The sequence below is a fragment of the Pristiophorus japonicus genome, chromosome 20 (genome assembly GCF_044704955.1).
Source record: "Pristiophorus japonicus isolate sPriJap1 chromosome 20, sPriJap1.hap1, whole genome shotgun sequence".
Lineage (NCBI taxonomy): Eukaryota > Metazoa > Chordata > Chondrichthyes > Pristiophoridae > Pristiophorus > Pristiophorus japonicus.
This window is the reverse complement of record NC_091996.1, coordinates 73,359,960-73,381,215: the sequence shown is the minus strand read 5'-3', so window position 1 is coordinate 73,381,215 and position 21,256 is coordinate 73,359,960. Positions and strand designations below refer to the sequence as shown.

Genomic DNA, 21,256 nt, shown 5'->3' with positions numbered 1-21,256 from the left:
CATTTCTAAACATTTCAAAACAACTTATTAGGACATTAACGGTGCTCATTATTATTAAACATACATATCAATACATATCCATTTTTCAATAATCCATTACATAAGAATACTTTTCAATACCCCATATGCTGTCAGGCCCCACTAAGACAACTGCAAGCTCCTCATATTCAGAAAGTTGTTGAACTTGAGCAGAGCCGCTGCCCGTCCTCCTCTACTCGGCTCTATTCATAGATATCTTCTTCTGTAAATGATAAGATAACATTGCATGGCAAGCTAATTGACTTGGTAATAAACATTTAAGATTGACATATTTAAATGTTCGATTAGAACTTTGCATTGCATTGCATACGAACAATATGAACAATATTCCATAATATAAAATTCAACTTAGTGTTAGAATGCATAAATTATTTCATAATTTAATTAATTAATACTATAATGAAATGACATTGAAGATTCCAATTAAAATTTCTATACATCATTTAAATATTACATATGTGTAATTTTAAATATAAAATGCAACTTACTCTGGTTGCTGCCAGCAGGCTGTCCCATCTTTTCCTGGACTGGTCAGGTGCACACACTTCGTTCGATGCCGAGGTGACCACATTGGCAATCTCAGCCCAGATTCTCCTATATGCACGGAGTGGAGGTTTCTCATGCCCACCCCGTGTTAAATCATCCACACCGCTCCCTATAGTCACCAACACCTCGTTAGCCTCCTCGCTAAAGGGTTTAGCCCTTTTACGTTCAGTTTCTCCCTCCATAGTAATATATATATTTAAATATATTTTTCAATATATTAGATAATATACTGTATATTGTATGTTATCTAAGTTCAAATATTGGTCAAAAAAAATTACTTAAAAGACAAAAAGAATGAATCATTTTCAACAAGATTTCGATTTGCAATCCAAACACACTCAAACAGCTCCTCCTCCCTTCCTTCCCCTCTCTCTCTCTCTCTCTCTGACTCTCCCTGTGATTCTGAGCATGTGTGATGACCCCTGACCTCTCAAAATGCAGCAAAGAAACTCAAACACAAAAAAATCCCATACATGCGCACAATAGCGTTGCTAGGGAAGCAAGGGGTATGGCGAGAAAGCAAGAATGGGGTACTGAAGTTGCATGTTCAGCCATGAACTCATTGAATGGCGGTGCAGGCTTGAAGGGCCAAATGGCCTACTCCTGCACCTATTTTCTATGTTTCTATGTTTTTTTTTACCGTTTTTGGTGCGCGATCGGGAAATCGCCGAAAAATCACATCGCCCATTTGACATCGCTGGGGTAAGGCCGAGTGGAAAATCGCAAAATAAAAATGGGCATTGTGCCGGCGATCAGCAAGGTCAAGACGTCCCACATCGCTGGAACATTGCCCATTTTTGGGGGCAATGGCCACCTAGTGGAAAGTCTCGCCCAATTGTTTCTATGTTTGACTGAATGGGCAGCTCTGTTGGCATTTGCTAAGTGGCTGCTCTTCATATGTTTGATTCTTCATTGTTGGAGAAGGTCTGTCCTTTTATCGTAAACATGCACACACCCTTTCCAGAAGTGATGATCAGTCAGCAATCTGTGGGAATCCTGGCTAATTTTATTTCCTCTCTTGCAAGAGGTACTGAGGTTAATTGTAATAAGTTTCCCACATTTTCTGAGCTCAGTGAACTCAACACTGGAGTACAGTATCAAACATGGCAACTTTCTGATATGTGAGGCTCAATACTACACTGGGGAGTGACTGCATTTATCCAATGGGTAGTCGGGTAGCTTTGTTTAATAAAAATGCTAAAGAACTGATGGGGAGGAAAAATAGATAAACACCTTAACTTGTGCATAATCCCTCCAGTAATGCAGGCAGTCTTGAGGCAGCTATTCTCTAATTCAGGAGCTGTGAGGAACAGTTGTATCGTCACATTCTGCATTTCAGAACCAAAATGCCGCATCACAGATGATGTCCCATTCAGGAGAGGATAAAGATGAAGTTTTTAGGGGCTTCACTGAGGACACTACCTCAGCTATGGAAGAGACAGTTTCAGTTCAAAAGATCAACAGAGAAACGAATACCTTGGTTTGCGAAAGTGAAGCTCGTAGTGAATCAAAGAAAGGTATTTTTCCTGGAATAAAGGATTTCAGTAAACTATTTCTATTTTGAATAATGGAGGGTGTTTTAATGAGCAAGAGATGCTTTATGTTGATAACCTGATCACTACATTAGTTATTCAAATCAGATTAACGCAATATCTTGTAGTATTATGTAAATATCTTCAGCATCGCCTGTTCAACCAAAACAAACCTTATGTGCAAGAACATTACAATGAATTGGTCAATTTTTGTTCATGATCTTTTTGATTTACTCCACAATTGTCGGCACTGGAAAGATTTTGGGGTCAGCAAATGAAGAAACAACCAGAGACTGAAAGCAGAAGATACAGTTTGAGAAATAGAGAGAGAAAAGTTTACACTGCAGAAAGGGAAGTTTGTGACGATGATTACCTGTGTATGTGCAAAGTAACCTATCTATTTCCTCAGGGCAGGAATCATTTATTGGGTGTTTTGGTGTGATGACACAGGGCCTTGGTAGGCCAGTGGATTGGTGGAGCAATACAGCATGTCAGGGCGGTGGGACAGGAGTGCAGGCCTGTTTCTGCTCACAGGATGTTGTGACAGCCAAAGTCTGTTGGAGTAAAATCAAAAATGGACATCCTGCTCAACAAGCATCACCAGCAGTTTTGCGTTTCACTGGAGTCTAGTGATGAAATGCTCTGTCTCCTCACCTACCCCGTCCCTTTGGACAAGGATGTCAGTGACATGTGGAGATCACCAGCTGAGGACACAGAATGTGCCATGAGAACAATGCTGGACACCCTGAAAAAGCAGTTACTATTTGCGATGAGCAGAACCTGTCCCGTCAGTGAGAAGACACCACAGTACTCAACCCTTCAATCCCTGGCTGCCGTCTGTGGGCTACGACAAATGATAACTAAGCCCGAGTTGGTAAAGGCGGTAACGACATTATTACCCCAGTTATTTAGTGCCCTGCTGATTCATTGCAACTCTTGTGTCAATGTTTCTCTGCTCAATGGTTTTGCTTCTTTTTATGTTCAGAATAACTCCACAAGCTCAAACTGTTGTGACCTTGGTCTCTTTACTTAGACTCCAGAGTGAGGAAGCAGCATGGTAATTACCTTATATACCTGCTTGTCCAAGATGCACAGGTGACCCTTAGGTCTCCCACAGATGTGCCCCCTGGTGGCAAGTCTTACATATTGGTGAGGTTTACATACATAACATCACTCCCCCCCCCCCCCCCCCAATTCTTATGTACAAGTTATTTACAAGTTGAGGCGATCTGGCACTCTGCGTTCCCGGGTCGATCGCCTGAGTTGAAGTCCTGGCATGGGTGAGTTGGTCGGATCATTGCTGTACTGCCGCACGGCTGGTTTGATCGGACTGTCGGGCACGGTGGGTTCATCCTCGTAGTTGACAGCGAGGTCGATTGTGTTAGTGGGTCGCTGGGGGCCCAGTCCTTTCACAGTGGTTCCTGGTTATCTGTAGTTCGCAGTTTGGTCTGGTCCAAATGCTTTCTGCGTTTGCCCATTACATGGTTTCACAACAAACACTCCATTTTCATCACAAACACTCCATTCCCCTCTTTGGCTCATATAGTGCTAGCAGCCCATATGGGGCCCTGAACATGGTCTACATCATTTATTCTGATGTCGCGTGGAGGAGCCGTGCGATCATGGTACATTCTCTGCTGATAGCATACGGAAGGCTCGGTTCTGAGTGATTCTGCGTAGCACCTGAGATAGCCGGGTCTGTAGGGAGTCTACCGTGACACGTGCGGTGCTTGGCTTTATGATTTGGGCTGCTCGCTCCGGACTATTGTCGCTGACCCTAAGGTCTGGCAAGCCCAGGATGGCTGATATGGCCTTGAGACTTTCAGTAGTGGCGGGAGGCCGTGTGGTTCCCGTGGATCGTGGGCCATGGTATGGACGCCCCGGACCACCGACTGTGTGTAGCCTCCCTGCCTTTTCTTTGTAACGTTGCAGTTGTCCCATTGGGGCCAATCTGATGGGATGAGTATATCGTCTTTGCGACGGATAAGCTGCAACATTGCGTCTAGCGGTTCGCTGTTAGCAGGCGGTAACGTGGGAGCCTGGCTGGTCCAGGTCCTAAGCTGGGGGGCAGTTACGGTTGACCCCTCGCTTTCTAGCACTTCCATAACAACGAGCCCGTCTGCCGGCTGCGCTGTTTCTACCCCGGTGGTGGGCAACGGTAGTCAACTGAGGGTATTAGTGCCGATCTCAGTGCCTGGCCCGTGGCAGATCATGTTACAGTGCACAGACAGTGTTAGACATTCTCGAAACAATGCAGCGATAATGATGCCTCTGCTCTCCCAAAACTGGGAGGGGCAGCTTGTCTGATTCAAGCAAATATTGGGACACTCTTTGGTACATCTCTTTTGTCCCATGAACACAGGCTGCTGCCTTGGTTAACTTATTGGATATATGTACAACCAGTTGGGGCTCGCCTGCTACTTTGACTTGCTGCACAACACTCCCGAGCCCGTGCGGTAACATATCACTTGCTACAAGTACTTTGTCAGATACATATATGACCGGTTGGTGTTCGCCCGCTACTTTGGCTTGTTGTAAGGTGCCCCCGACCCCATATGATAATACATTGTTGGCTGCGAAAGAGCGCTCACATGGATTACACAGTGCAAACAACTTACTGGAACGAAGTGGGTTCCTGGCCTTCTCAGCGGCCGCCCCTTTACCTTTGCCCCAAGCCTAGTCGTCTTCCTTGCTGGGCAACACATGCCTCTGTTTCATTGCGGCAACATCCCGTGGTCTGGACGTACTTTCGTCCCATGGTCTGGACGCTCTCTCGTCCGTGTCCGTGATGCCGACTGCTGCGATCTTCCTCCCCAAGGATTTTGCCTCTGGCGTTGGGGAGACACATTCGGATTGTTTCGGCCAGAGTCCTACTCTGCTTGGTCGACCTGGAGCCTCTTCCATCGTCGCGAAGAGGTCGTCGGCTTTGGGTGGTGGGTACTGTGCTTGTACCGCTGCTCGGTTGATCTTTACCTCCTCGTGGTCGTGATGGGCGGCCTGTGTCTCGGGGATCTGCAAATGGATCTGCACTTCGATGCCTGGTTCAGCTGAAGGAGGGGGCTTGCTCAGCCTTTGAGCAAGGGAGATGTTGTTCGCCGAGAAGGTACTCAGAGATCTTCCCAGTTCCATCGAATCTTCCCCATCCATCTTCTGCCAAGCAGCGTTGGCCCATCACCTGAAACAATCCACAGTGGTAAATCGTGCACTGCTTCCTCATGGGATACTCTTATGTCCGCACTGCCAATAACTGGTATCAGTTCCTTGGTGTAGAGGTGTAGATGCGCAGCTTTGCCTGTATCGGGATCAGCTTGGGTCGTTGTGCTCTGTCGCCCCACAGTCTCTCGAATGCCTTCTGGCTCATTATTGATTGACTCGCCCCCGTGTCCAATTCCATGGCGATTGGAGTGCCATTGAGTTTAACTTTTAAAATTATCGGAGGGTTTTTGGTGGTGAAGGTGTATATCCCATATACTTCCTCTTCATCCTCAGGTTGAGTTGCCTCTCCTACTCGTTCAGCGTGATCCTCGCTGGATCGGTTGTCCTCTCCTGACTCTGCCCCGATCATCCTCCACCGCCTCTTAACAGCAAACTGATCAATCTTCAACTTGATTCGTACATTTGTAAATTTGTAAATTGTAAATAAATCGATATCCTGTTGTTGCAACTATTGGTTGTTCATCAAACGGTGCAGGTTCCGTTGCTGTGCGACTGGGAGTGTGTACACATACTGACACACACTCACACCCTGACACTCACAAACACTCACACCCTGACACTCACACACACTCACACCCTGACACACACTCACACCCTGACACTCACACACACTCACACCCTGACACTCACACACACTCAAACCTTGACAGTGACACACTCACACCCTGACACTCACACACACTCAAACCTTGACAGTGACACACATTCATACCCTGACACTCACACACACTCACACCCTGACACTCACACACACTCACACACTGACACTCAAACACACTCACACTCTCACACACACACTCATACCCTGACACTGACACACATTCACACCCTGACAGTCACACACACTCACACCCTGACACTCACACACACTCAAACCCTGACAGTGACACACACTCATACCCTGACACTCACACCCTGACACTCACACTCTCACACACACACTCATACCCTGACACTGACACACACGCACACCCTGACACTCACACACCCTGACACTCACACACACTCAAACCCTGACAGTGACACACACTCACACCCTGACACTCACACACACTCACACTCTCACACACACACACACACACACACTCATACCCTGACACTGACACACACTCACACCCTGACACTCACACCCTGATACTCACACACACACTCCCTGACACTCACACTCAGACACGCATTCACACACTCTTAGAAGATATAAGCTCTCTCTACACTATCCTATCAAACAATCCTAGGGCTGGTACAACAGGGGTTAGATATAGAGTAAAGCTCCTCTACACTGTCCCATTAAACCAACCAAGGGCAAGTATGGCACAGGTTAGATACAGAGCAGAGCTCCCTCGACACTGTCCCATCAAACACTCCCAGGGCAGGTACAGCATGTGTTAGAAACAGAGCAAAGCTCCCTCCAAACTGTCCCCCCAAACACTCCCAGGACAGGTATAGAGCAGGTTACAGCATGAAGCTCCCTCGACACTGTCCCATCAAACAATCCCAGAACAGGTGCAGCACGGGTTAGATATGGAGTAAAGCTCCCTCTACACTGTCCCATCAAACGCTCCCAGGGCAGATACAGCGCGGGTTAGATACAGAGTAAAGCTCCCTCTACACTGTCCCATCAAACACTCCCAGGGCAGGTACAGCACGGGTTAGATACAGAGTAAAGCTCCCTCTAAACTGCCCCATCAAACACTCCCAGGACAGGTACAGCACAGGGTTAGATACAGAGTAAAGCTCCCTCTACACTGTCCCATCAAACACTCCCAGGGCAGGTACAGCACGGGTTAGATACAGAGTAAAGCTCCCTCTAAACTGTCCCATCAAACAGGTCCTTATTTGCTCACTTTATTATTTACACCTACACACACTTGCAGTTTGTGAATTAAAATCAAAGCCCTCTTCACTGCCAATCCCCTCAGCCTTTCCACTCTGCTCTCTCCAGATGTAATTATCTACAAGACAGCAGGAAACAAACAGGAACCAGGGATTTCAGGAGTGAAAGGTTTCACCTGATGTTCCTGTCGGTGGATTCTCTGTAACGGGAGAGGTCGTTGTGAGTCCTCCAGAAAGTAACAACTAATTAACACAAGGCGAAGAATTTGAATAAAATAGACGAAAGGCTACTGAAAGATTTCTATACGTCATAAAAAGCGAAATGGTGGAATAATGTCCTTCAGGGAGAGACCGGGCCTACACATGACTCCAGTTGCGCACTGATTCAAAATGCCCTCAGAGCAATTCATTAAAAGGGCTACAAGTGGTGCAGGCAGTGTGGAGAGGATCAGTGGCTGGATGGGTTTAATATAATTGTCACTGAGGAACAAAATGCTTGCGGAAGCTCGAATCATGTTACATCAGAACAGCCAAGGTGATTTAGGTTTCAAGTGGATCAGTCACGTGAGCGAGGAATAATCATTGGGGTTTGTCATAGACTTCCAGACCAGACACTCCTCGATGCGAGTGTCAATCTCAGGCCACCATACTGAATCGCGACATCTCCAGTCCATGCGGACAATTCCAGGGTGTCCATCGTGTGCCAATGAGAGAACGCACTGTGGAAGCTACTTGGGAATTACTGCTGTATCACCACGAGCTAGGCAGCCATCGTTCCAAACAGAAAATTCATCGCAAAGTCTGTGGAAGGTTTTGTGCTCTTCCACTCAGTTTGTCAGTTATTTGCGCGTACACAACACACATCCTCTTCATGTAATGCCCTGTAAAATACGTTAACATCACAAATTACTGTAAGTGCAGGAGAGAATTTCAGAATATACAATTTTCAATCTTACATTTGCTTTTTGTTCCGCCCAAAATCGCTCTCCCTCCTCTGCACTGAAAAGATCTATCACAATGTCACTGTACCAGTAACAACAACAACTTGTATTTATATAGCTCCGTTAATGTAATAAAATCTGCCAAGGCATTTCTCAGGAGTATTACAACACAAACAATTTGACACCGAGCCACATAAGGAGAAATTAGAGCAGGTGACCAAAAGCTTGGTCAAAGAGAAACGTTTTAAGAAGCATCTTAAAGGGGGAAAGAGGTAATGAAGCGGAGAGGTTTAGGGAGGGAATTCCAGAGCTTAGGGCCTAGGCAGCTGAAGGCACGGTCACTAATGGTTGAGCGATTATAATTAGGGATGCTCAAGAGGGCAGAATTAGAGAAGTGGAGATATCTCGGGGGGGGGGGGGGATGGGGAGGGGGCTGCGGGGATGTGGGGCTGGAGGAGATTACAAAGATAGGGAGGGGTGAGGCCATGGAGAGAGTTGAAAACAAAGAGGAGAATTTTGAAATCGAGGTGTTGCTTAACAGTGTGCCAATGTCGGTCAGTGAGCACAGGTGTGATGGGTGAATGGGACTTTGTGCGAGTTAGGACACGGGCAGCCTTGTTTTGGATGACCTCAAGTTTAGATAGGGTAGAATGTGGGAGGCCAGCCAGGAGTGTGTTGGAATAGTTAAGGCATGGATGAGGGTTTCAGCAGTGGTTGAGCTGAGGCAAGTGTGGAGACAGGCAATGTTATGGAGGTGGAAAGAGGTGGTCTTACTTATACTGCGGATACATAGTCCGAAGCTCATTTCGGGGTCAAATATGAGACCAAGGTTGTGAACAGTGTGGTTCAGCCTCAGACAGATGTCAGGGAGAGGGATGGAGTCAGTGGCTAGGGAATGGAGTTTGTGGCAGGGACCGAAAATAATGGCTTTGGTCTTCCCAATATTTAATTGGAGAAAAGTTCTACTCATACAGAACTTGATGTCGGACAAGCAGTGTGACAATTTAGAGACCATGTGAAGGGTTGAGAGAAGTGGTGACAAGGTAGAGCTGGGTGTCGTCGGTATACACGTGGAAACTGATGATGTGTGTTTAGATAATGTCGCCAAGAAGATGAGAAATTGGAGAGGGCCAAGGATAGATCCTTGGGGGACACCAGAGGTAACGATGCTGGAACGGGTATTACATAGGATTACATTGGATATACGACACAGAAACAGGCCATTCGGCCCAACCAGTCCATGCGGGCATTTATGCTCCACTCGAGACTCCTCCCGTCTTTCCTCATCTAAATCTATCAGCATAACCCTCTATTCGCTTCTCCCTAATATGCTTGTCTAGCCTCCCTTTAATGCATCTATACTATTCGCTTCAATCACACCCTGTGGTAGCGAGTTCCACATTCTCACCACTTTTTGGGTAAAGAAGTTTCTTTTGAATTCTCTCTTGATGACTATCTTATATTGATGGCCTCTAGTTATGCTTTTCCCCAGAAGTGGAAACATTCTCTCTGTATCCACTCTCTAAAAACCTTTCAATATTTTAAAGACCTCTATTAGGTCACCCCTCAGCCTTCTTTTTTCAAGAGAAAGAGACCCAGCCTGTTCATCCTTTCCTGATATGTATACTGTTGGGGGAAAACCCCGAGGTAGAAATAAATCTACTCCGAGACTACGTTGGAGAGTTGAAAACACACACAGTTTATTAATACAAGGTACCAGGGGAGTTGTATGTAGGTCCCTCAACCAGGCAACAACTCAATTTGGGGTTATAAAAAAATGAGTATTTAAAGTTGTAAACCGCAAAGGTCACATGTCACTGCTTCTACATCTGGCATTGCAAAAGTGTCTACGCAACGAGTTTTTTTCGTCTTTGTTCGGGCTTACTTCCTTATCTTCGGCCAGCATCTGGTGTGGTTGGTTTCTTTCTTGCTCAGTGTCTTGTGACCTTTTCGCAATTGCTTATCTCATCCTTTCATACAGTACATTTTCTAAAGCACAGCAATTTCGCACTAATGCTATTAACCCTTCAATCCCTCATTTGGCCGAAATTTTTCAGATACATAATTCTAGGCCAACGCATACCCGGTCTTAATGCAAAAATTGGTGATGTGATGTGCCGGTTCCTGAGCCCTGGGGTCTCCACATCCCATCTCCTGTCGCACCTCATTCTGTTGCTTGTAAAACCTCATCATATAGGTGTTTTGTGCGTGTGTACGCCACCTTCTGAGACACTGCTAGGTTCTCGTAGTTGGAGGGTGGTTGGGTTACAGGTCTGCTCGATAGTAAAGATGACAGTGCTTTGCTTATACAACATTTAAGTAACATACATAGACAATACAGCATTATTACCACCACCACAAAGATAACCAGACCTTGAATTAGTGACATTCCCATAGATCCTAACCACCCTGAGAACCAGTCCCACAATTTCGCACTAACGCTATTAACCCTTCATATACCCTCGTATTTCTGGTATCCTCCTTGTAAATCTTCTCTTCACCCTCTCCAGTGCCTCTGTCCTTTTTTTAATAAGGCAACCAGAACTATATGTAGTACTCTAACTGTGGTCTAACTAAGGTTTGACACAGGTTTAGTATAACTTCCCTACTTTTCAATTATATACCTCTAGAAATAAACCCTAGTGCTTGGTTTGCTTTTTTCTGGCCTTGCTAACCTGTGTCGCAACTTTTAGTGATTTGTGTATTTATACTCCGAGATCCCTTGTTCCTTTAGCCCACCGAGACTCGCATCCTCCAAGTCATAAGTGACCTCCCTATTCTTCCGACCAAAATGTGATACCTCACATTTATCTGTGTTGAACTTCATTTGCCAATTATATGCCCATTCTGCAAGTTCATTAATGTCCTCCTGTAACTTGTTGCATTCCCCCTCGGTATTGACTATCGCTCCCAATTTAGAAATTGTGTTTTTCATTCCAAAGTCTAAATCGTTAATGTAAATTATGAACAACAGTGGTCCCAACACTGATCCTTATGGAACACCACTGCCCAACTTCTCCCACTGAAAATAGCTACCTTTTACCCCTACTCTCTGCTTTCTGTCTTGAAGCCAGCTAGCTATCCATTCTGCTACTTATCCCCGAACTCCAAAGACAAGCCATTGCACGTGATTCTCGGGCTATGATTAGATAGATAAGAATGGAACCACGCAACGGGATGATGGTGGAGCGGCGTTGGAGGAGGATAGAGTGATCAACCGTGTCAAAGGCTGCAGGCCAGTCAAGAAGGACAAGGAGGGATAGTTTACCCTAGTCACAGTCACAATGTCATTTGTGACTTTGATAAGAGCCCTTTCAGTACTGTGGCACAGGTGGAAACCTAATTGGAGGGATTCAAACATGGAGTTGCGGGAAAGATGAGCACGGATTTCGGAGGTGACAACATGTTCAAGAGCTTTGGAGAGGAATGGGAAGTTGGAGATGGGGCGGTAGTTTGCAAGGAGGGAGAAGTCAAGTTGTTTTTTTGAGGAGAGGGTTGATAACGGCAGATTTAAGGGAAAGGGGGACAGAACCTCAGGAGAGAGAACCATTAACAATGTCAGCAAACATGGGAGCCAGAAAAGGAAGTTGGGTGGTGAGCATATTGGTGGGAATAGGGTCGAGGGAGCAGGAAGTGGGTCTCATGGACAAGTTGAGCATGGGGAGGTCATGAAGGGAAACCGGAGAGAAACTGGAGAAAGATTCAAGTTTGGGGCTAGGGCAGCGGGGAAGTTTAGAGGACGTTTGGGCCGGTGGGCTAGGGGAAGGTAGGGAAGTGGCAGAGGAAGTTGAACGGATGGTCTTAATCTTAGAGACAAAGAAGTTAATGAGCTCCTCACACTTGTTGTCAGAGGTGAGGGTGGAGGAGAAAGGGGAGAGTGGTTTAAGAAGACAGTTAGCAATGGATAATAGAAGCGGGGTTTAACTTTGTATTGAAGAATGACTGGAATAGAGTTCCTGGAATTAATTACATCACAGAGACATGGTCAGTGAGGGTAGTGTGGTTGATGTAGTCTATATGGATTTTAACAAGGCCTTTGATATGGCTTTTGACTGACTGGTAACAAAAGTAAAAGCCCATGGGATCCAAGGCAAAGTGGCAAGTTGGATCCAAAATTGTCTCAGAGGCAGGAAGCAAAGGGTAATGGTCGATGGATGTTTTTGTAACTGGACGGCTCCACAGTGGGATTCCACAGGGCTCAGTATTAGGTCCCTTGCTTTTTGTGGTATATATATATCAATTTAGACTTGAATGTAGGAGGTATGATTAAAAAGTTTGCAGATGATACAAAATTTGGCCGTGTGGTTGATAAGAAGAAAGCTGTAGACTGCAGGAAGATATCAATGAACTGGTCAGGTGGGCAGAACAGTGGCAAATGACATTTAATCAGGAGAAGTGTGAGGTAATGCACTTGGGGAGGGCTAATAAGGCAAGGAAATACACAATAAATGGTAGGACACTAAGATTTTGTGGAGGAAAAGGAAGGCCTTGGATTGCATGTCCAAAGATCCCTGAAGGTAGTAGGACAGGTAGATAAGGTGGTTCAGAAGTCATACAGGATACTTGCCTTTATTAGCCGAGGCACAGAAAATAAGAGCAGGGAGGTTATGCTTGAACTGTACAAAACACGACTTAAGCCACAGCTGGAGTACTGCATACACTTCTGGTCTCCACATTACAGAAAAGATGTGATTGCAGAGGGCACAGAGGAGATTTATGGCGATGTTGCCTGGACTGCAGAATATTAGCGATGATGAAAGATTGGATTGGTTCGGGTTGTTTTCTTTGGAACAGAGGAGGCTGAGGGGAGACGTAATTGAGGTGTATAAAATTATGAGGGGCCTAGAAAGAGTGGATAGCACAGACCTATTTCCCTCAGCAGAGGGGTCAATAATCAGGGGTCATAGATTGACTGTAATTGGTAGGAGGTTTAGAGGGGATTTGAGGAGAAATGTCTTCACCCAGAGGGTGGTGGAGGTCTGGAACGCACTGCCTGAAAGGGTGGTAGAGGCAGAAACCCTCATAGTACTTAAAAAGTACTTGGATATAAGAACATAAGAAATAGGAGCAGGAGTACAGTTGTAGCAAAAGTTCCCTACTTTTATACTCCGTCCCCCTTGCAATAAAGGTCAACATTCCATTTGGCTTCCTAATTTCTTGCTGTACCTGCATGCTAACTTTTTGTGTTTCATGTACAAGGAGCCCCAGATCCCTCTGTCCCTCAGCATTTTATAATCTCTCCCCATTTAAATAATAATTTGTTTTTTTATTTTTCCTACCAAAGTGGATAACCTCACATTTTTCCACATTATACTCCATCTGCCAAATGTTTGCCCACTCACTTAGCATTGTCTATATCACTTTGCAGATAATCTGCGTCCTCCTCTCAACTTGCTTTCCCAGCTATCTTTGAATCTTTAGCAAAGTTGGCTACATTACACTTGGTCCCTTCATCCAAGTCATTAATATAGATTGTAAATAGTTGAAGACCCAGCATTGATCCCTGTGGCACCCCACTAGTTACAATTTGCTAACCTGAAAATGACCCATTGATCCCGACTCTCTGCTTTCTGTTAGTTAGCCAATCCTCTGTCCATGCTAATAGATTACTCCAAACCCCGTGAGTTCTTATCTTGTGCAGTAACCTTTTCTGTGGCGCCTCATCGAATGACTTCTGGAAATCCAAATACACAACATCTATTGGTAGCCCTTTATCCATGCTGCTCAGTACATCCTCAAAGAACTCCAGCAAATTTGTCAGACACGATTTCCTTTTCATAAAGCCATGCTGACTCTGCTTGAATGTATTAGGCCCATGTCGTGGAGCCTGGTTTCCAGTCATCTTGGATCCCCTTGCCACTGGACCAAGATCGTGTGGTAGCTGGTGTGCAACGGCTACCCCACCTTAAAAGAATTCACGCACAGACATCTGCCATCTTTTAAAATTAAGTTTGGAAGTGGAACGTCAGGACCCTCGTGGACAACAGCAACAGTGATAGAGAATTCAAACAGACTGCATTTAGACAGACTGTGAAAATTCACAGACCTCCAAGTCAAGGCTGCTATGTGCAGTTCAGCATGTTGCATTAAGTCATCAATCAACTTGACATTTTAGGACTTTGGGTAGCGAGCCAATTAAAAGGTTAAAAGACTATTAATTGAGCCAACAAGGTCAAAGCAGGCGAGTTCTTTTCTGTAAATTGATCCAGGTATAAGTACAGCCATTTTGACCATGTAGTCTCAGAAGGACAAAGACCTGGCTTAAAGCCAGAAGCTTGTTGCTGTCTGCCAGAAATAAAGTGACATTAAAACTACAATCGGAGTTCATATTTCATTGGAAATTAAGAGATCTAACAATTTTGGCAACACGAACACGATCGCTGAGGAAAGAAACTGAATTTTGGACATCGGACCTACATACTGAGGTAAGGACTCCTCTTTATAAAAGTCCTCGGTCAAAAGTCTAAATTCGCCTCTCCTTCTACGCGATTCCGAAAGCCTCCAGTTTGCGAACCCTCCGGTTGGTAGTCGGCTCGAGGTCCCATAGACGTCTAAACTTTGGCGGTGTGTTAGTTAATTAATCATCGACCTATTGATCGGCTAGAAAGTCTACAACTCGAGACCCCAGTAAAGAAATCAGTATTATGGCAGCAGGAGATAAGAGCAAAGAATTGCCTACAACTGTTAAAGGTGGGCAAGCACCACATCAGGTTTCGCTAGATGTAATTTTCGAACAGTTGAAAGAATACATAGAGCAACAATTCAATTTATCTAAAACCTATATTAAGATCAAACAAAAGTACGGAACCTCCAAAGGACAATGGTCCTTGGACGAGATTAAAAAGGTCTGGGGAAAAACAACCCATATGAAAAATAAAGAGCGAACTAGATGGTCCCTAGCGGTTATGGGCCAGATCTTAAAGGTGAAATTAAAGAATGGAAAAAATCATTAGGTCAAGAGACAGTAATAGGAAAAGGAAAATGTATCGGTCAATTCCCAGGGTACCCATGTTCGGATAAATTAAAAGCGCAAACCCGAAGACACGACCGAGGAATAGATACGAATTCTGAATCCTCCGACGATACAGGGTCAGAGGATGAAGAATTAGGGGTGCGCTTTGCCCCATTTAAAAAAGACGAGTTGTAGTCAAATCAGAAGAGACTGCGGATGAGGGCGGAACCAAAAAAACGAAGAAAAGGCTGTATAAAAATTACTTAGTTCATGATCCGGCAGACCCAGAGAAAATTGATAAATGGTCCAAGGAATTGCCCAATCCAAAGAAAGGGGGAGTAAAAACGTGGGACCAATTGGACTGCTTAAGAAATATATATCAACTTCATCCCTGGGACGGAGTGCAAATTTTGACCATAATGGTGCCAAAAACATAGGGAAGAAAATTGCACGACAAGGTAGAAGAAGCTTTGGGGCAGGATGAGCAAGAATTAGACGCAGGATGGGAGGCGATTAAACACTGGCTGCAAGCCTTCAGTCCAGCTAAGACAGACTGGGGGAAAATTGCAGCCTGCCAACAGAAAGGAACAGAGGAGGTCCTGGAGTATGACGAGCGGTTTAGATGCATGTAGCTAGAACATTCGGGTATGAATAATACAGATGAGGAAATGGATGAACAAGTGTTTGGACCCCTGAAAGCAGCTTTCGTGGCAGGTCTAAAGCCAGAACTGTCCAAAATGCTTAAGGTAGTGTTACCGAACTGGGAAGGTAGAGGAACTACCTTTGCAGCATTGGTGGATCGATGTAACCAATTAGATCGGGATATGGGAGCTAAAGTCCGAGCTGTACAGGCTATGGGATGGAAATCACAGGATTCCGATAAATAGTCATTAGGAAAATTACCTGGAAAATGTCATTATTGTGGGAAAGAAGGTCAATGGGCCAAGACGTGCAGGGCAAAACAGAAAGGTTGTGGCTGGGGAAGAGGACGCAGCCAGGGATACAATTCAGCACAACAAACCAGGCTTGTCACAAGATAATGACCTCATAGAAGCATTTAAGCGACTGACAATACAACAACAGAAGGAGTTACTTGGGATAGCAAAAAACGAGTAGAGCCCATCCTGGCCCCCCTCCTCGCACTAATACAACAGAGGGGAGATGGACTATATACAACTGTGAGGGTGGGCGATAAGGATGTGGACTGTCTTTTAGACACAGGGGCGGAATTAACATTCTTACCCCTACAATATGGAGACTATTTGCTGTTGGATGGTAGGGCACGTACAGCCTATGGAGTTGGGGGCCATAAAATGGAAATTAAAAGGACAACACTGGTACTTATAGGGCTGGGTCCACATGAACTAACCACGCCGGTCTGGATAGGCCCAGTAGATCAACCCCTTTTGGGAATGGACGTTCTAATCCAAATAGATTCATCGTTGCATTTCAAGGATGGTCGGGTGACATGGTCAATTAGAACTTTGAAGAAAGAAGAATTGAAGGAACACCCGATATGGACTAAAGATAAGAACGATTGTGGCCTACTCTAGATGGAGCCTGCGTCATTTACCGAGACCAAGCCTCCATGCACTAAACAGTATCCCATCAGTCCAACTGCCATCGCGGGAATCTTACCGGTTATTCAGCAATTGGAGAAACAAGGGGTGCTTATTAAAACGCATAGCTCCTCCAATAGCCCCGTGTGGCCGGTACAGAAATCTAATGAGACTTGGCGTTTGACTGTCGATTATAGGAAAGCTAACTAGTGTATTGATCAAAAAGCTCCTTTGGTCGCAGATCTCTCCACCATTTTTAATGCCCTCAAACCGGAACATAAATATTTCTCGGTTATAAATATGGCCAACAGATTTTGATCGGTGCCTCTGGCACCGGAGGTTCGACACGGTGCCAGAGGCTTTCACGGTCCAAGGACAGCAGTATACTTGGACCCGGTTACCGCAGGGTTTCCACAACAGCCCAACGGTATTCCACATGGCTTTACAAAGCCATTTGCTAGAATTACCTCCCCTGTCATCCACAGTCATCCAATATGTAGACGATATCCTGCTAGCTTCAAACATGGAAGAACAGCATGAACAAGATTTACGAGCTTTGCTGGATCACCTTCGGCTGAAAGGACATAAAGCCAGCATCGACAAAGCACAAATATCCCAAGAAGAGGTTGTATACCTGTGACAAAAGATTTCACAAGGAAAGAGAGAACTTACCCAGGATAGAACTGCAGCCATTTGGGCTGCTAAAAACCCCACCACTATTCAGGAACTAAGGTCTTTTTTGGGATTGTGTAACTTTAACAGAAATTGGATTGACTCCTTCACACAGCTTGCTCAGCCATTGAATTATATTTTAAAGGGGAAACGTGCCTCTAAAGAAGCCATCACCCTCACTAAAGAACAGCAAGAGGCCTTCCTGAGTTTGAAAAAGGCTTTGTGTTCGGCACCGGCTCTGGGAATCCCCGACGGTGGTAAGCCATTTACCCTGTTTGTCCATGAGAAAGAAGGATATATGACAGCTATACTGACACAAGAACATGGGGATCGGCAAAGACCTATTGGTTATTTTTCGGCAAAACTGGATGCGGTAGCCCTCGGATGGGGAAGTTGCCTAAGGGCCATGGAAGCTACATGTCGAGCGGTAATGACCACTGTGGGTCTAGTCATCGACCAAAAGCTGATTGTCAAGTGTCCCCACACCATACACGCTTTGCTGTCTATGAATAGAATGTCTCAGGTGACGACAGCTAGATGGACCCGCTGGACAGCAGTTTTGGAAGCTCCTAATCTCCATATTGTCCGGGCCAGCCCGGTTAATCCCGCAACTATGCTCCCGATGTCAGAATCGAGAGAGCAAGAGGGGAGAGAATGTGAAGAGCATGACTGCATGGAGACTTTAAAAGAAACAGAAGAAGCAGCCTTAGCAGCAGATGAGCCTCTGCACAACCCAGACCTCATCCTGTTTACAGATGGTTCCTCCTTTGTTGACAATGGTACCAGAAAAGCAGTATGGGCAGTTACAACCTTATATGAGGTAGTGGCAAAAGGATGTTTACCCTCAGGAACGTCAGCACAACAGGCCGAGTTACGGGCCCTGTCAGAAGCATGTCGAATAGAATAGCAGAAGGACAGACAGCTAATGTATACACAGATTTGCATTATGCTTTTGGAGTTGCTCACGACTTTGGTCTGTTATGGCGTAAAAGAGGATTCCTCACTGCTGCTGGTACACCTATCCGAAATGGAAAAGAAGTCCGAGACTTACTAGAAGCCATACAATTACCTCAGGAAGTGTCCATCCTGAAGTGTAAGGCCCATACCAAGGAAAATACCACAGAAGCACAGGGAAATGCCCTAGCCGACCAGGCAGCTAAAGATGCCGCCTCACAGGGCGTTCCTCCAGAAGAACCAACACAGATGTGCAGATGGAAAGTACTCAGGACTCTGACACGAGACCTTCAAACAATGCAAAGCGAGTGCTCCCGAGAGGAAAAATGGACATTGATTGAGACAGGAAATAAGCTATGTGAAGATGGTGTCTGGAGACAAAGAGTTACCGACAAACCAGTTGCGCCACAAGCACTTATGCCTTTTTTAGCCACTCGTGGGGACACTTGGCCTCACAACAGATGACGGCACGGTTCCAGAAAAGCTGGTGGGTCGGGGATTTAAAAAACATGCCCAGCTGGTGATAGACCGCTGTGTGGTCTGCCAGAAAAATAATTCTGGACCCATCACGGTAATGCCCCAACTGAGGCCCCCTGCCCCTGTCGGACCATTCCAGCATCTGCAGGTTGATTATATATCTCTTCCTTCATGCCAAGGATACACTAACATTCTTGTCATGGTCAACAGATTCTCTAGATGGGTAGAAGCTGTCCCAACTAAAAGAGCCACAGCCAATCACACTGCAAAGGTCTTGTGTAAGGATTACATTCCCCGATAGGGAGTCCCGAGTAGCATTGACTCAGATCAGGGAACTCACTTCACAGGTGCTGTCTGCCGAGAAGTCTGTAGGTTACTGAACATTTCGTGGGATTTACACTGTCCTTATCATCCACAATCATCAGGACAAGTAGAGCGAATGAATCGAACTCTGAAACAACAGCTTGCCAAATATCACCAAGAAGGAACACCATGGCCCCAGGCACTACCAATAGTGCTATGTAGCATTAGGGCAACCCCGAACAGAACTACAGGTCTAAGCCCATTTAAAATGATAACAGGAAGACCCATGTCGCTGCCAGGAACTATCGATTTACGGAAAGCTGATGTTCACTTAATGAGTGACACTTTGTTATCATACTGTCAGAACTTAACCAATGCTATTAGTTCTGTTTCCCAACAGGTATCGGCAGCTTGGGGTAATCCACCCGAAGGAGGACACGACATCATCCCGGGAGTCTGGGTGTATGTGAAAAAGTTGCATAAAGAACCTTTGGGTGCCAAGTGGGAGGGATCTTATCAAGTGTTATTGACCACCCTAGCTGTTAAAGTCCAAGGAAAGAAAGCCTGGATCCACGCTTCACACATTAAACAAGCACCTATAACTGAAGCTGAAATCTAATAAGGACAATTACTTTTTGCGAAAATGTATAAATTTACTGTATTATTGATTGTAGGTATTCTAGACATAGGCCTACTTCTTACTAGCCGACCCTCTGCACTAAAGGGAAATAGTAGGGTAGCAAGGGAATTACATGCAAATACCTTTTTATATATGTCATACATTTATGCCAAACAAGGTAACATTTCTAGGTGTTGGGTGTGTGCGCATATTCCTATTCACTCAAAGGGAGGGATTCCCTTGAGGCCAGTTCCCTTGAATATCTCGGAAATGGCTGAGTGGATAATTAATCAAAACAAAACAGGCAATGCGTTTCAGGATACGGAAAACTGGGCACGTAAATGGAAGTCAGCAGGTTACAATCTGACTACCTTTGAAGGGGGATACCAAATGTGCTACAATAATTTCATACGGCCCCCATTTTTTGTTATCACTAATACAACGGGAATAGGAAGACCGGGGGAAATCGGTCTGTCTGATTAGAAACATCAAAGGAGGCCAAAATATGGGGTATAGTAACTTCTCCCGGAATTATAATATAATCAAGCCACGGAACCGTCCAAACTGGGCCGATGTGGGAATTCTTAACGTAAAGGGGATTCTGAATGAAACAGATGGAAAAGCCTGGACAGACCCCGGAGTGTTGCTAACAAAGAAACAACTAACCTTCATTGCCTATAATGGCACCTATTGGGTGTGTGGCCACAAGGCCTACCCCGGCTGCCCCAGAATTGGACGGGATCCTGCTATTTAGCCTACATTGTGCTTTATATGTATCATATAAAGTCACTGTTGGAACATTTACACCGTCCTAAGAGAGCTATCACAGGAACAGAGAGGTTCTTTGCCATTCTGATCCCCAGGTATGGGACCGCCAGACTGGCAAGGGAACCCATTAACATGGCATCCGTTGTGGAACGGGTAGCCAATGATACCTCAGAGGCCCTAGTTAAAATCAATGCAGAAATGGTAGCAATCCGCACAGTAGCCCTACAGAATAGACTGGCCCTTGATTACATCCTGACTGAAAAGGGAAATACTTGCACCCTACTCGGAACTGAGTGTTGCACATATATCCCAGATAGCTCTGAATAAATTACCCACTTAGCGGAGCATATCCAAAAGGAGGTAGAAAAACTTAAGTAACCCCCATCATTCACTTTGTGGAGCGGAGCCACTGAATGGCTAGGTTCAATAGGAACTTCATTGGTGGAAGGTTTAATTCTATTTGTTATAATTGTTTTACTTTTATATTGTTTGTTTATGTTGATTAAATGTTGTTGCGACCAGGCGACTGTAGCTGCTGTCCCGCATGTGAGACACCTTGCAGGTCCCAGCAGACCGTCTGTACGTGGCACAGGGGTATGTTATGCTTAAGAGAAGGTTGTTTACTGGTTGAATTAAGATATTGATTTGGATTAAATTGGAATAAGGTTAATTAACGTACTAAAACCAGACTTCCATTGTGGCCACGATAGAACTCGGGTTGGTGTAAATTTGTGTGGAAGCTACTAGTCCGGACATGTGGCGATACACATCAACAAATTTTAGAAGGAAACTATATTAACATGTATGAAATTATTTTGTAGAATGTTTAACCAGTGATACCTGAT

The 21,256-nt window shown here is 45.2% G+C and overlaps 1 long non-coding RNA gene across 1 annotated transcript in view; it reads left to right on the top strand.

Moving 5' to 3' along the window:
• LOC139232579 (uncharacterized) overlaps positions 1-20,844 on the top strand; it is a 37,778-nt gene extending 16,934 nt beyond the window's left edge. The window contains exon 3 of the long non-coding RNA XR_011588038.1: positions 19,425-20,844. This is a non-coding gene — a long non-coding RNA (uncharacterized lncRNA). The remainder of the gene's footprint in view (positions 1-19,424) is intronic.
• Positions 20,845-21,256: the final 412 nt, after the last annotated feature.